Genomic DNA, 14,445 nt, shown 5'->3' with positions numbered 1-14,445 from the left:
TAATAATCGTCACTTTTATATAGTTTTTTTTTTTTTTTTATCAATATTCAATCAAATTGTGTTGTATAAAATTATTATTACAAACCAATCCATGTATACTATTAATATTAATACGAAACAATCTATGTATAGTATTATAATTATTATTAACAAAAAACCCACGTGTCCTAAAATTAATTATATAGGAATTTTCATATATTTTTTTAATCATAAAATTTAAATACATATTATCTATCAATATAATATATAAAGAGAGAATACACAATTGAAGTTTTGACATCTTCAATTTTGGTCCTAAATCTTTTCATCACTTTTATTTGTGGACTTCTTTCCTTAATTAGTCCTTATTACATTTTGTCTTATTTATTATTTAACTTATTTATTATTTAACTTATTTCAAAAAATGATTTCTTTATTAGTATTTTTCATTTCATTCAATATGAAAAAACGGATTGTAATAACGAGTTTATGGTAATCAAATAATCACGTTATTTTAATTATGGAAATTTTGTAAATATCACATGATTTTACTAATAATATATTCCTTATAGTTACTCAATATTTTCCGTTTTTAATATGAAAAGGAAAGACAATGATTATGGAAAACTATTTTAATATGAACCGGATCAACAATATTTTATAGTCTGCTAATTCATCCCCGTGCATCAACATATGACAATCACCAATTCAATATTATGGAAAATATATTAATAAAATATTGAATTGGAATTACGTATGAAGATGGAAAATCAATAACGGATGTGATAAATGATTTCGGAATTGGGGCAAGTAATCAATAATTTTCTCAATTAGCTCCAATCTCATCCGGATTTTCTCAATAACTAGTAATACACCCGTGCGATGCACGTGATCAATTTTTTAAAAACAATTAGTTTGGATAAAATAAAATGATCGAAAACTTTGAACATTTGACATATTTACATGTAAATAATACCAAAAAAATGTTTAATGAATCAAAATATACATTTGTTTGTGATTTACCTTCATATTCGCTGAAAATCTTTTTGTGCACACGTGCACACAACATTGCTCGTAATTTTAGTTATGTCGCCCGATTTTCTGAATTGATAAATATCTTTATCCCATATCTACTTTTAACTCTGGACATGGCGGCGTACAATTGCCTATATCACCCTAATATTAACACTAATATTACACTAACAACAACTACTACTACTAATACCAAAACCAACATTGTATCAATTTAGTATATATAATTTACTTTTTATTACATAAAACACAAATATAAATATCTCACTCCAAATCCGTTCTTACTCATTCATATTCTCCATCCAAATATTAAGAAGCACACGAAAACAAACAAGGGTATATACTCTAATGCCGTTTTCTCATTTATTTATTTATTTTTGCATTGTTTATATATTATTGTCTATACCCTAAAATTATTTTGATTTTTCTATGGTTTTCTGTTTAAACTTTACAAATTTCCTTTACATTTGATGATTATGTTAATATTTTGGGTTTTATTTTTTACAAGATGTTCGAATCATGTCGTTAGCAGAAAGATTTATGTGCCGAAATTTATGGAGGAATGTCAGTTGTGGTATCACAAGGAGACATGAATAGTTCCGATACCGAAAATTACATGGAATCGCCTTCTTCGTTTCTGGCGAATAATGTGTATGTTTTACATATTTTTTTATATTGTTTTCGAATTACAATTTATGGGAAAACAAAATAACATCGAAATTAATTATGTTTGTTTGCTCTGTACTTTTATAGATCCATTGATAGCAACATATGTGTCATATACGGCGACATCGGAGCGAAGAAACCTTGCGTTGTTATATACAATGCAAGGATATGATCCACATATATTGTATGGACGGATTGATAAAATAAATTAATTTTGATTTTCAATCTGTGGATTTGCAACATTTTGCTTCGACCTTTGAATTTGGTTTTTGAACCTAATTATTATCTTCTGATTTTGAACTATATATCAAATATTGTTTGTTTTATGCGATCAAAGTGTTTTGTTTTCATACACGCTAATTCTTTTTATTTCGCGTAACGACACTTTCACCCTAACTTGGGGTCAATTTGTAATTACACCAGTTTGACTAGCAGGCTCTAGCTAGGGCCATTTCATAATTTCATAATTTTGTTTTTCCTTAGTTAGGTAGTTTATTATCTCACTTTCACTCCATCATGGGGTTTTTATAGTCTTGCTTTTTCACCCCATTCGGAGGTTTGTATTTAAAATTCTGCTTAGGATTTAATTCGTTTTGCAATTTAATAAAATTTTAATTGTACTAAAACAATCTACTAAATATTATCGTAATATTTACAACTATATTTCAAATATTATTTTTTTATGAGATCAAAGTGTTTTGTTTTCATACACGTTAATTCTTCATATTTAGTGTAATCAAACCAGAGATCCTGACTTGGGGTCAATTTGTAATTTCACCAGTTTGACTAGCAACTCTAGCTCGGACCATTTTATAATTTCAGTAATTCTGTTTTACCTTAGTTAGGTAGTTTATTATCTCACTTTCCCCCTATTAGGGAGTTTTTATATTTTCTATTTTTCACTCCTATTAGTGGGTTATATGTATGCCTAAATTAAAATAATATATATTGGCTTAATTATATGGGATAACAATGAAACAATAATTATATTAAAAATAATATTGTTTCTATAGATAATAATCCAATATTAATCATTGTTAACCCAATTTAATCAATTAATTATTCTTTACGACCCTTCATTAGCATTAACATTAGTCGATTAGTATTATTATCATTAGCATATTAGTATTAACATAAGTATAATAAGATTAGTATTAGCATTGGCATTAGCATAGTAGTATTACCATTACTATATTAGTGTTAGAATTGGCATTAGTATATGAGGATTAACATTAAATTACAATTAGCATATTTGTAGTAGTATTAGTATTAATGTATTAGTTTAGGATCAACATTAAGATTACAATCAAGATTAAGATCGAGATAATGATTAGGATCAGGATTACAATTATGATTATGATTAGAATTCAGATTAGGATTATGATTGTGATTAGGACTATGATTAGCATTGGCATTAGCCTTTTATGATGAGCATTAGTATTAGCATTACCATATTACTATTAGCACTAGCATATTAGTATAAGCATTAACATATTAGGATTTGTATTAGCAATGTCATTAGGATATATTAGTATTAGCATTAGCATATTATAGTTACAAACTAATAATAAACATTAACATATAAGGATAAACATTAAATTACCATCAACATATTAGCATTAGTATTAGTATTATGATTAGGATTATGAATAGTACTTAGATCATGATGAGGATAAAAAATAGTATTATAATTCGTATTAGGATTAAGATTAGTATTAATAATATGATTAACATTAGGATTATAATTAGTATTAGTATCAGAATTACAATTATATTAGAATTATGATTAAGATTACCATTGAGATTAAAATTAGAATTACCATTGAGATTAGGATTATGATTCTGATTAGGATCAGAATTAGGATCAACATTAGGATTAGGACCAGGATCTTGATCATGAATAAGATTAAGATTATGATTAGGATTGTGATTAGGGATAAGATTCATATTATAATTTATAGTAGGGTCAGGATTAAGATTAACATTAGCATTAATATATGAGTTTAGTATATCAAGATTAGTACTAGCATTGGTGTTAGCATATTAGTAATACCATTATAATATATTAGTGTTAAAAATTAAGATTAGGATTATGATTATTATTAGTATTAGTATTAGAATTATGATATTGATTAAGATATAGATTGAGATTATAATTAGTATTAGGAATGGGATTAGCATTAACGTTGTGATGAAGATTAAAATTAGCATTAGCATTAACATTAGGATTAAGATTAGTATTAAAATTCTGATTAGGATTAGCTTTAAGATAGTACTGGGATTAGCATTATCATTAACAAGTCAACATTTCTGTTGGGATTATGATTAATATATTAGTATTAACGTTAGTATTAGTATTAGTATTATGATTATTTTTACTAGGACTTGGATGAGGATTATGATTAAGATTATTATTATGATTATGATTATAATTATAATTATGCTTAGGATTAGGATTAGGATTAGGATTATGATTCATATTAGGATTAGAATTAGCATTTACATTAGGATTACAATTAGAATTTGCATTAGCATTATGATTAAACATTATGATTATGTGTAGGATTATAATTAGGATTAGGATTAGGTTTAGGATTAGGATTAGCATTAGGACTAGGATTAGTAGCATCAATATTAGGATTAACATTAGCATTAGCATTGGCGTATAAGTATTGATTTAGTATTATGATTAGCATTAGCGTTATAATTAGCATATTTATTTGAATATTAGTATTGCGATTAGAATTATGATTATTATTAGTACCAGCATTATAATTAGGATTAGCATTAGCATAAGCAATAGTATTAAAATTAGTATTAGCATTAGCATATTTGCATTTCTATAAGGATTAGAATTATGATTCATATTATTATTAGGATTATGATTATAATTAGAATTGGTATTAGGATTAAGATTAACATTAGTATTAGGATTAGAACTATGGTTAGAATTAGCATTATTGTAAGAAAATTAGTATTAGCATAGCATTATGATTAGGATTAACATTAGGATTACTAATAGTAATAGTATTATTATCATATTAGTATTAGTATTAGTATATTACTTTCAGTATTAGCAATGATAATGGTAATGGTAATGGCAACGGTAATTGTAATGATTAGTATTGGTATTGGTATTGGTATTGGTATCGGTATTTCTATTAGTATTGGGTATCGGTAATGGTAATGCTAATGATCTTGGTATTGATATTGGTATTGTTGTTGATATTAGTCATGGCAATGGTAATAGTAATGGAAATGGTAACGGTAAGAGTAACGATGTATTCGCCTTTTGTATACGGAAATTAAACCTTCGGTATTTAGTTTTTTTCACCTATGTTGTCTTAATTCGTTACTTACATGGAATCGATTTTATTACTTTGAATTGCACATCAACCATTGATTTTACTATTTCGAGAACTTTTTAAAATCAAATATTTATTTTAATGATGAATACCCCGTGCAACGCACGGTGAAGTACTAGTTAGGAAGAAGAAAACGAAAAAGGTGGTCGGAGATAATAATTACGGCAGAAGAAGCGAGAGCGAGCGGCTGTGCGCGCAGTGAAAGCGAAGAAGGCGAAGAGAGTAAAAGTTAGGGTTTTATTCAAAGTGTATATAATTTACAATTTAGTCCTCAAAATAAATATATTTATTTATTTATTTATTAGTACAAGAATATTGTTTATTTATTTGTTTTTTGATTTTTCATGCATTTACACGGCTGGGATATTTTAAAAGGCCAGTAGAATATTTAAATGGGGTGGGGATTTTTATTCTTGATAAATCATTTATTTATAATGATATTTGAGATAAATCTAATGGGCTTGAAAACCCATATATGCTCCCACTTATTAGTATAATTATTAAACTAAATAATACGGTAAATCAATTCCAAATCCCTCCACAAAAATCATGTTACCGTATAATTCCCCCAAATCACGCTAGAAAAAACCACTCCGGCTAAGCACATTATCCCTCGTTTTCAGAAATGCCCCAAATCACGGTAGAAGATGTTCTTGGTTTATCCTGAAATCAGAAGCGAAAACCGCTAGAGGAAGCAAAATTTGTTCGTATTTTGTACAACGACAAGATGGTACAGAAATCAACAACGAAAAGTAAGTAGTCGGTGCCACCAGATGTTGATTCCCTTCAATTAGTGGAAAACCACAATTAATCGAAATGGGTGTTCTTATTGTTTTGTGCATGTGCTTACCGGAATGGGTAATTTTTTACAGGAATGAGGAAATCCAAAACCGGTCCCGACATTATGCAATTAGACGGTGGTGAGTTTTTAAATCCGTAAATGGTGAACAAATGCGTTGATTTTTGTTGTTTGTTGCGATGGGTGTTTGTAGGTTATAGTTATGAATTGCATGCTTAATTTGGAAACAACTTTTTGGGTTCCAAAAAATGTTGGAAGTAGCAGTCTGTTGTTTGGATGTTTTGTGTTGTATGTGTAAAACCGTATACGCAAAAGTGTGGTTTTGCGTGTTTCTTTTGCATTTTACATCTTGGTATGGTTTGCACATCCTGGTATGTGTCTGTTTCACGATTTAAGTTTTAGTGTGGTTTTTTTTGGGTTCTGTTGTAACGACCAAAATATATAAGGTCTTTTGTTTAAGCGGTTTTGAGTTGGGAACATATTCAGTGGTTCTGAATTAAGTGGTTTTTTCCTATGTTCATGTACATAGGTATTTTTTTTAGGTAAATTTGTTTGTTTTTGTAAATTGTTGTTTCAGTGTAAAAAAACATGTTTTAGTGACTGTGGTTTTTGAATTTTGTAAACGGGTTAGCATTTTAATGTGTTTTGTTGGGTTCCGTTGTAACCACTCAAAGATATGCAGTCTTGTTTATGAAATTTGAATTGTGAACATTTGCCAACCATGTTCAGTGGTAGTGAATTAAGTGGTTTTCATTTATAATCTTTACATGCTAATTTTTCCTCTGGTTTTATGGGTTGGTTTTTAAACCACACAAAAGATATGTGGTTTTGTTTAAGCGGTTTTGAGTTGGGAACATATTCAGTGGTTCTGAATTAAGTGGTTTTTTCCTATGTTCATGTGATATATAAGTAATGTGTTTTTTGACATTTTTTTTTTGTGAAACCCAAATTTTTTTTAAATGTGTATTCTTTTTAGGTAAATTTGTTTGTTTTTGTAAATTGTTGTTTCAGTGTAAAAAATATGTTTAGGTGACTATGGTTTTTGATTTTTGTAAACGTGTTAGCATTTTAATGTGTTTTTTTGGGTTCCGTTGTAACCACTCAAAGATATGCAGTCTTGTTTATGGGAATTTGAATTGTGAACATATGTCAACCATGCTCAATGGTAGTGAATTAAGTGGTTTTCATTTATGATCTTTACATGCTAATTTTTCCTCTGATTTTATGGGTTGGTTTTTAAACCACACAAAAGATATGTGGTTTTTTTTACGAGGTGCTAATTATGTACATGTCCTGACTATGTTCAGTAGTATTATCTTAAGTGGTTTTCATTATTGTTACTGTGCCAAGTAGGTTATGTGGGTGCTGGCTTTTTGAAACCGTAAAAAAAAATTTGTAGGTGGTTCTGAATTACATATCTCTAAAGTCTGCACATATTATAACCAAGTTATTTTGTTTGTGTTGTTATTTGAAACCACTTAATGGTTTGTGTTGTATCTCTTATTTTGGGTCTTCAAGTATGTTGTTGTGATTTGTGCCTAATTTAATTATGTGGTTTTGAAAATGTCACGTGGTTATGAATTATGTGCAGGTGATACAAATGTTGTGTGGTTTCTTTTTTTTTTTTCTTCAGAATTTTAAAAAATTGTATGTGTTTTGAATTAAGTTGTTTTGAATTGTGCAAGAATGCTTTTTTTTTATTTTTATTTTTTTTGTGTTATCCAAAACCACTTAACGTTATGTGTTGTATTGGTTATTAAACAATTTTCATCAGTGTGTTGTTTTTGTGTTTGTATTAATATTAATTAGTGTTGGGCTGTATGAATATATATTACAATATATATATTCAGTTGTTTGTACACTGTGATGTGGTTGTCAATCAATAACTAACCAACGGTATTTAAACTTTTTTATGTAGATTATATCAAGAAATTGGGACAAACCGTCCGACAAAAAAAGATATGGACGCGACAATTCCGTGGTGGATTGTGTAAAATTGTCACCTTCTTTCGTGGTAGACTGCATGTCATCCTTAGAAGACAAATTACACGAATTTGTGGTTTGCTATTAATTTTTTGCGAATAATGGTTTACAATCTTTTCGTGACTTCATACTAATGTATACGCGTAAAAAAAATTACAGTTTTTAATGTAAACTAATCACTGATCAAATGTTGATTTGATAGTTTTCCGTTTTTACTGGACATTGATTTAAAACCACTACTAATAGTTGATAACACATTATTAACTAGATATAAACTAGAGATTTTTTGTTTTATGAAAGTGAAGAACTAAAAAAACTACAAAAGTTTGAATTAATAATAATTTATGTGTTATAATCTATTTAATATGTAATATCAACTTTACATATGTTGTGACATGTCAACTGAAACATAAATTATATTGAAAATGATAATTGTTTTCCCATGAAAATAAATTACAAATTAGCAGAGTGTGCCTCATTGGGGCAAAATTCCAAGCTGCATTATTAAATCACAAAACGCAAACTAAACGGCGTCGTAATTATTAATACATATAAACGAAAAGTAGAAACAAAAAATATAAGAGACAGACGCATCGAACATTATGCGACCATGCATTTTGCAAGAGTTATTGTTATGTTTGCCATTCCCCCTACATTTGCTACACCTAATAGTACGGGGATCAATTCACCCCTACTTGGGATCCTCTTTTGCTTCGGCCTCCCGCGGCGAGTCTGATGTTCAGGTGGGTTTATCAGTGCAGTTACAACATCTGCCGTCGGCTGCACAAACGGGTATATGGTCGGTGAATAGCTTTGGATGAATGTAGATTTATGAAAATAGTGATCGGTGTGTTGGTATGCACCACCCAAATGGTGAAATATAATTGTGGCAGCGTGCACACATGGTATACCGTATATTTGCCACATCGATCGACTATATGCTACAATAACATAACAATGGGGGAGAAAACTCATGTGCATTCATATTAACATTATTTCGAAAAGTGCTAAACCCATGACAATTACTCACTAACATGCTTTGTGGAAAAGCACGAAAACCACTTTGTATTTTATTGAAACGATCTTACTGCATAATTAGACTCTATATTTTATTGACACGAAAATCACTCTGTATGTTGTTGAAAACCATGATATTTTGGTACGTAAATGCACAATTGTACATAAATGGGGAAATTCTGAAAATCACTCTGTATTTTATTGAAACCCACTATTATTTTGCTACGTAATTGCATTCATATTAGCATAATTTCGAACCCAGAAAAAAACCACGACTATTATGGGTATCGGCTATTATGTGTGAAAACCACTATGTATTTTGAAAAGGTTCGGTCGGCTATATGCTAACAACCACATAACTATGTCGGGGAAAAAGCAGTTGCATTCATATTAACATAATTTCGCACAAGATAAAAAACCATGAATATTATGGGTATCGGCTATTATTTGTGAACACCACTCTGTATTTTGAAAGGTTCGTTCGGCTATATGCTAACAACCACATAACAAGGGCCGGGAAAAAGAAGTTGCATTCATATTAACATAACTATTATGCATTTACAGAGTTGGGGTTGTCTAGGGTCCGAGAGAGTTTGTACTACTCGGACCTAAACGATTCAATCTGATGCGTATAAAATATTTAGGAAATTATTTTAACCGTTGATTTTAAGTATACGTACCTAGGAATTTATAAATTTAATTACGAACGTAACAAAAATAGATCTTACACATATCGTACTTCATTTAAATTACTCTTTTAGCCTCGTATAATTCTAAAGTAAACTAACTATAACCGTTGAAGTTGAAACAAAAGAGAAGAAAATCACAATCTCTTGAAAGAATTTCTTAGAATCATTTCCCAAAAAGCAATGCCAAGTATTCAATTTCCTCAGAATTGATATTTATGGCTTAGATGCTCTTGGATTATATTCCTCTCAGATGTCAGATTTTGACCTAGGATCTCATTAGGGGTTGAGAGGGTTGAGAAATGCTAGAAGAAATGCACAACTATGATTTTGTTCATTAAATATGGGCTGTATATTCCGTGACATATACATCTTAAATGGGAATTAAGCCACAAAACGTATCCATATTATTTCTAGTTAAAAATCCTTGGGCCAAAAATTCTCCATGAACATATATAAATGTTTTTACCTCACGAAGTCACAGTTTTATAACTGCAAATCGAAAATAAATGTTTTACCTGTCGGAGTTAGATCGATCGATCGATGAATAATGAGGCCCCAGAAAATGAAGTAGAAGAATATAAGAAAAAAGATCGTTTAGTTAGGGTTGATATATAGTTCATGGAAGAAGAAGAAAGAAGATGCTATTCCTTTAACTACGATTGATAGATAATTAAGTTGTAAAACAAATCTGAGTTATTAATTAGGTTTTTTCATTAAGGGTTTTTATGTAATTTTACTTATAAGGTTGGTATCGTACTTTTTTTGATGGGGTTCATACTTATCCCATGTGGCGCAATTTTATTGGTTGATTTCCAATCGTTTAGGTTCGAGTAGTACAAACCTTCTCGGACCCTAGACAACCCTACAGAGTTTGCGTAAAAGCACGAAAATCACTCGGTATTTTGTTGAGACGAAACTTTCTGCTCCTACAATCGGATTCGGTAGTAAATGTGTCGAAATAATACAGATTACTTTGAAACGGTTTCTCTGTAATTAAGGGGCGCAATCGGGATTATATGAGGATGTGTTGTTACTATATAATAGGAAAAGATATTACAAATCTTTTTTAATTTTTTTTATTTCCAATCATAAAACATAGATTACTTTTAAGTTAGAGGTATAATATTGATAATTTATTATTTTTTATTATTTAATGCTGAAATGGATTTATCTCAAAACGTTCTAAAAAAAATTGGACCTATTATAATTAGACTTGTATAATGGGGGGTTTTGACAAATAATCCCTATTTAAATAGCAAAAATAGTAACCAAATTACGAGATATTCTCAAGTCTCAACCTTAAAAACAAGGATTTTATTTATTTATTTATATATTTATTTATTTATTAATATCTCTTTATATTTCTCCTATGCAGAGACGAATAAGAAAAAATATAAAACAACAGGAATAAAGTATTTTGCAGCGAGAATTACATTTATCGTCTCTAAAGTTTGCCCGAATTCTACTTTTGGTCCCCCATGTTCCAATGTAGGCAAAATACACATTAAATATGCTACTTTAAGACATATCTGGTCGATTCCATCAAGTGACCGTTGACATCTACATGAACTTTGACCTTTTTTTGATTTGTCGAAAAAACTCTGTGAATACTGATTTCCTAACAGATGCTTAAAGATTTAAGTGGTGTTTGCAAAAGTTTATTTAAAAACATAAATTAATAATTGTTGAATTAAGTTTGTTTTAAATGTTTATTTCTAAAAATTAAGCTATTTACGAATAAACTAGAAAATCAACTTAAATTGAAAAAGCAGATCAAATCAACTTAAATTAAAAAAAGCATATATGTGGGTAATTTATTTTTGGTTTTGATGAATGATAATTATATTTAATTGGATTGAATTATAAAAGATACCATTGAATTTGTTATTTAATATCAAATGTACTTTCTCGATTTTAATAATAATCAAATCATATTGATGGGGGCAATTCCGCAATATTGGGCCGAACCTTTCTGTACCTAAAGTTATTGGGTCAAGGCCCAACGCGTGATAAGAATTGAGCCCATCAAGCCGAAGCCAAATGAGCAGCAAGCGCCAAAGGTGGTCTAAACTCTAAACAGTTCGCCAAAAGAAGGCTCAAACAACGAGAAGGTCGTCGACATACAACTCGACTATAAAGCCCAATATCAACACTCATCGGATTGCATAAAAGGAAAAATAACAGGTGGCAGACGGCGAGCTCGGGGATAGCCGTTAATTTTTGTTGGAACTTCTGCTGCAGCCTGCACTTGTACTCCATTTGCTCTCTCTTTTCATAGTTGATAATTAGCTGCAATAATATACATATTATAATGGAGATAGGCAAGGTGAGGCGCGGACTAGGTCGCTCTCGTAAAACGAATTTCACGACCCTTTCTCTAATGAGGTGCAAAAAGGTTCCGATCGTGTCGCCTATGGGATACAACAGCCCAACCTATCTCTCCGCTGTAACTTCACCGAAATTGCATGTTCAAGTGAAACAGAAGCTTACACCCGACACACAACAAGAGCTCAAAATATATGTATATAGTATAGATGGAAAATGTTTCTTTTTCTCTTCACTCTCGTATCTTGCAATACCACAAAGTCCCCTTTTTATAGTATAAAACATGACCACCATAAAACCTCTATTTAATATAGATTTAAAGGAAAATATTGAGGTTTTATGAAACAAAATAAAGTCTTTTGAGGTTTTAAAATATTGCTCTAAATGAACTCATAAATTGGTCAAATAAAATATTCAATAAAATATTATTTTTATTAAAAAATCCCAACAATCCCCCACTATTTTTAATAAAAAAAAATAATAATAATACTCGAGCTCTTGAGGAATATTATGCATAATGAAAGTGGACAATGCTTTCAAACATTCACTTAGTACAATATGTTTCCCGTACTAGAATCAAAGTGGACTTAGCCTTCAAACAGTGACCCTTGGAGCACGTAGAATCATATTGCACACATGATACTCCCGATCGAAGCTTCTAAAGCCAGCACATTAACGACCTTGTGCTTTACCCCATTTCTCGTGAGCGCTCTAGAGAATAGCCTATAATTCTCATAGGAAGCGACCCCACTTCCACACTCACAAGGTGAATTCTATCAAGGATGTTTACGTAACTCCAACACCCCATCCATCTGGGCTATAGAACTCATTAAGAGATCAAAGTCTCAACCTCACAATTCGTTACGAGCTTTATTAGTGCACACGCACCATAGGGATAGATAATAAAAGTGTGCACTTTTATCACTATCAGGTTGCTTTCAAATTCGTTTTTCTTCGCCTAGTTCGTAGGATCTCTAGCCCCTAGGCGGTAGTATCCTCATCAACAACTTTACAAAATGTATTAGGCTTTAATCCAATCCCCCTCAATGCATTTCAGATGATTTCTGAAATAATGTGAAATATAATTTCACAAATTTAGTGTCAAAGACTTTATGATTTATTAACCATTTCTCATGTACTTTCACTTAAATTTCACGTGATTTTAGCAAGGAGATTAGTGTCACGACTAGTTTGATGGTACATACTTTAATTGAGGAATTTTATCAAACATATAAAGATACATCTTGTGGAGATTCTATTGATGCGTGGTTTAGTTTTTTTTCGCACAAGGGGTCCTGTTAGTTATGTTTGAAGATAACAATTTACACTTAACGAGTCGTTAAGTGTTTAGCCTAATAGTATTGACTTGTTCAACGTGGGAAGACGTTGAGTATTCAAATCTCATTACGTGCACAAAGAGCGCATTTAACAACAATTGTAACCAATAAGACTAGTTACGAAAGCAGGTTCATCAAATCCAAAATACTGACTCAATTCAGCAAGGAATATAAGAAAAGAGCATAAAGTGTACGAATGATGTCCAAAATACATCAACATTGTTAAGTAATATGCCGATAGTAAGACCATTTATACCACCATTTGCAGTCCCGTAAGCCGCACGGCGCACCCAATGCCTATACAAACAAAAGCAAATTACTTCAAGATCCAATGCATAACATACAAATAAATCAGCGCAGAACAATCGAAGATCTAAGATCAAAGATTTTGTGACAATTATCCATGTGTCGAAAAATCAAATGAACAAAAAAGCAACCCTTCAGGATTGTGGAATTTCGTTCCGAATTCCACCCTTAATCACAAGGAAGCAAATTTTGCAATGAAAGTAGGCAGATAACTAACTAACCAGTCAAATTAAATATCAAATTAAACGATTAAGCAAAATGCTTACTAGCTAATTTAGGGGTGTCGAAGGAACCGATCCACCACAAAAATCGCAGATTGGCACTCTTCTCGACTTGGCTGATGGTCGGGCTGCAGGTCCGGGAAAAGAGTCTCGAAAGAGAGCCTGGTGTCGTTGTAGAACCAATACAGCGCTGTAAGCCTCCGCCTAATTATAGTCACGGAATCCTCTCTCCAATCGATAAGTTGATTGAAATTCATAGGCAGCAAGTTCTGCGGCGGTCGGGAATTCACCAAATACTCCGGAGCATCAAACACGATACCGAGACTAGTGACATCTGGACGCGGGAAAGGATGTCCCGGTATATACTTAACAACGGGGGCATAATTCACGTTCACCCAATCGGCATCCTCTCGTGGTAACCGGTGATTGGAAAATCTTGCAGTTATAGCGCTTGTCGAAGCGAAGGACTGCGCTTCCATCAGATCAAGGCGTCGATTTATTAAATCGAACCGCTTATTCATCGCCGTCTCGAGATTTTGAATTAGCTGTGACAATTGGACCGCAACTCCATTTCGAGCCATTAAGAACAAGAAGAAGAAGAAGAAGAAAAAGGTGCGGCGCAGTGAAAGCGAGGGAGACGAATGGAGTAGTAGAAGTTAGGGTTTTATTCAAATAAGAGGGATTTTTTCGTAATTTGTTCTTATTTAAGGGGGTTGGCCGTAATTT

The 14,445-nt window shown here is 31.2% G+C and overlaps 1 long non-coding RNA gene across 1 annotated transcript; it reads left to right on the top strand.

Moving 5' to 3' along the window:
• Positions 1–6,778: 6,778 nt before the first annotated feature.
• LOC148765115 (uncharacterized) lies at positions 6,779–8,039 on the top strand. Its single transcript, XR_016029774.1, has 2 exons — positions 6,779–6,817; positions 7,760–8,039. It is a non-coding gene; the product is annotated as an uncharacterized LOC148765115 (long non-coding RNA).
• The last annotated feature ends 6,406 nt before the right edge of the window (positions 8,040–14,445 follow it).

Source organism: Erythranthe guttata, chromosome 14 (genome assembly GCF_056151865.1).
Source record: "Erythranthe guttata isolate IM_541 chromosome 14, IM_541, whole genome shotgun sequence".
In the NCBI taxonomy this organism is placed as follows: Eukaryota; Viridiplantae; Streptophyta; class Magnoliopsida; order Lamiales; family Phrymaceae; genus Erythranthe; species Erythranthe guttata.
The sequence above is the reverse complement of the archived record's forward strand: the minus strand, read 5'-3'. Positions and strand labels throughout refer to the sequence as shown.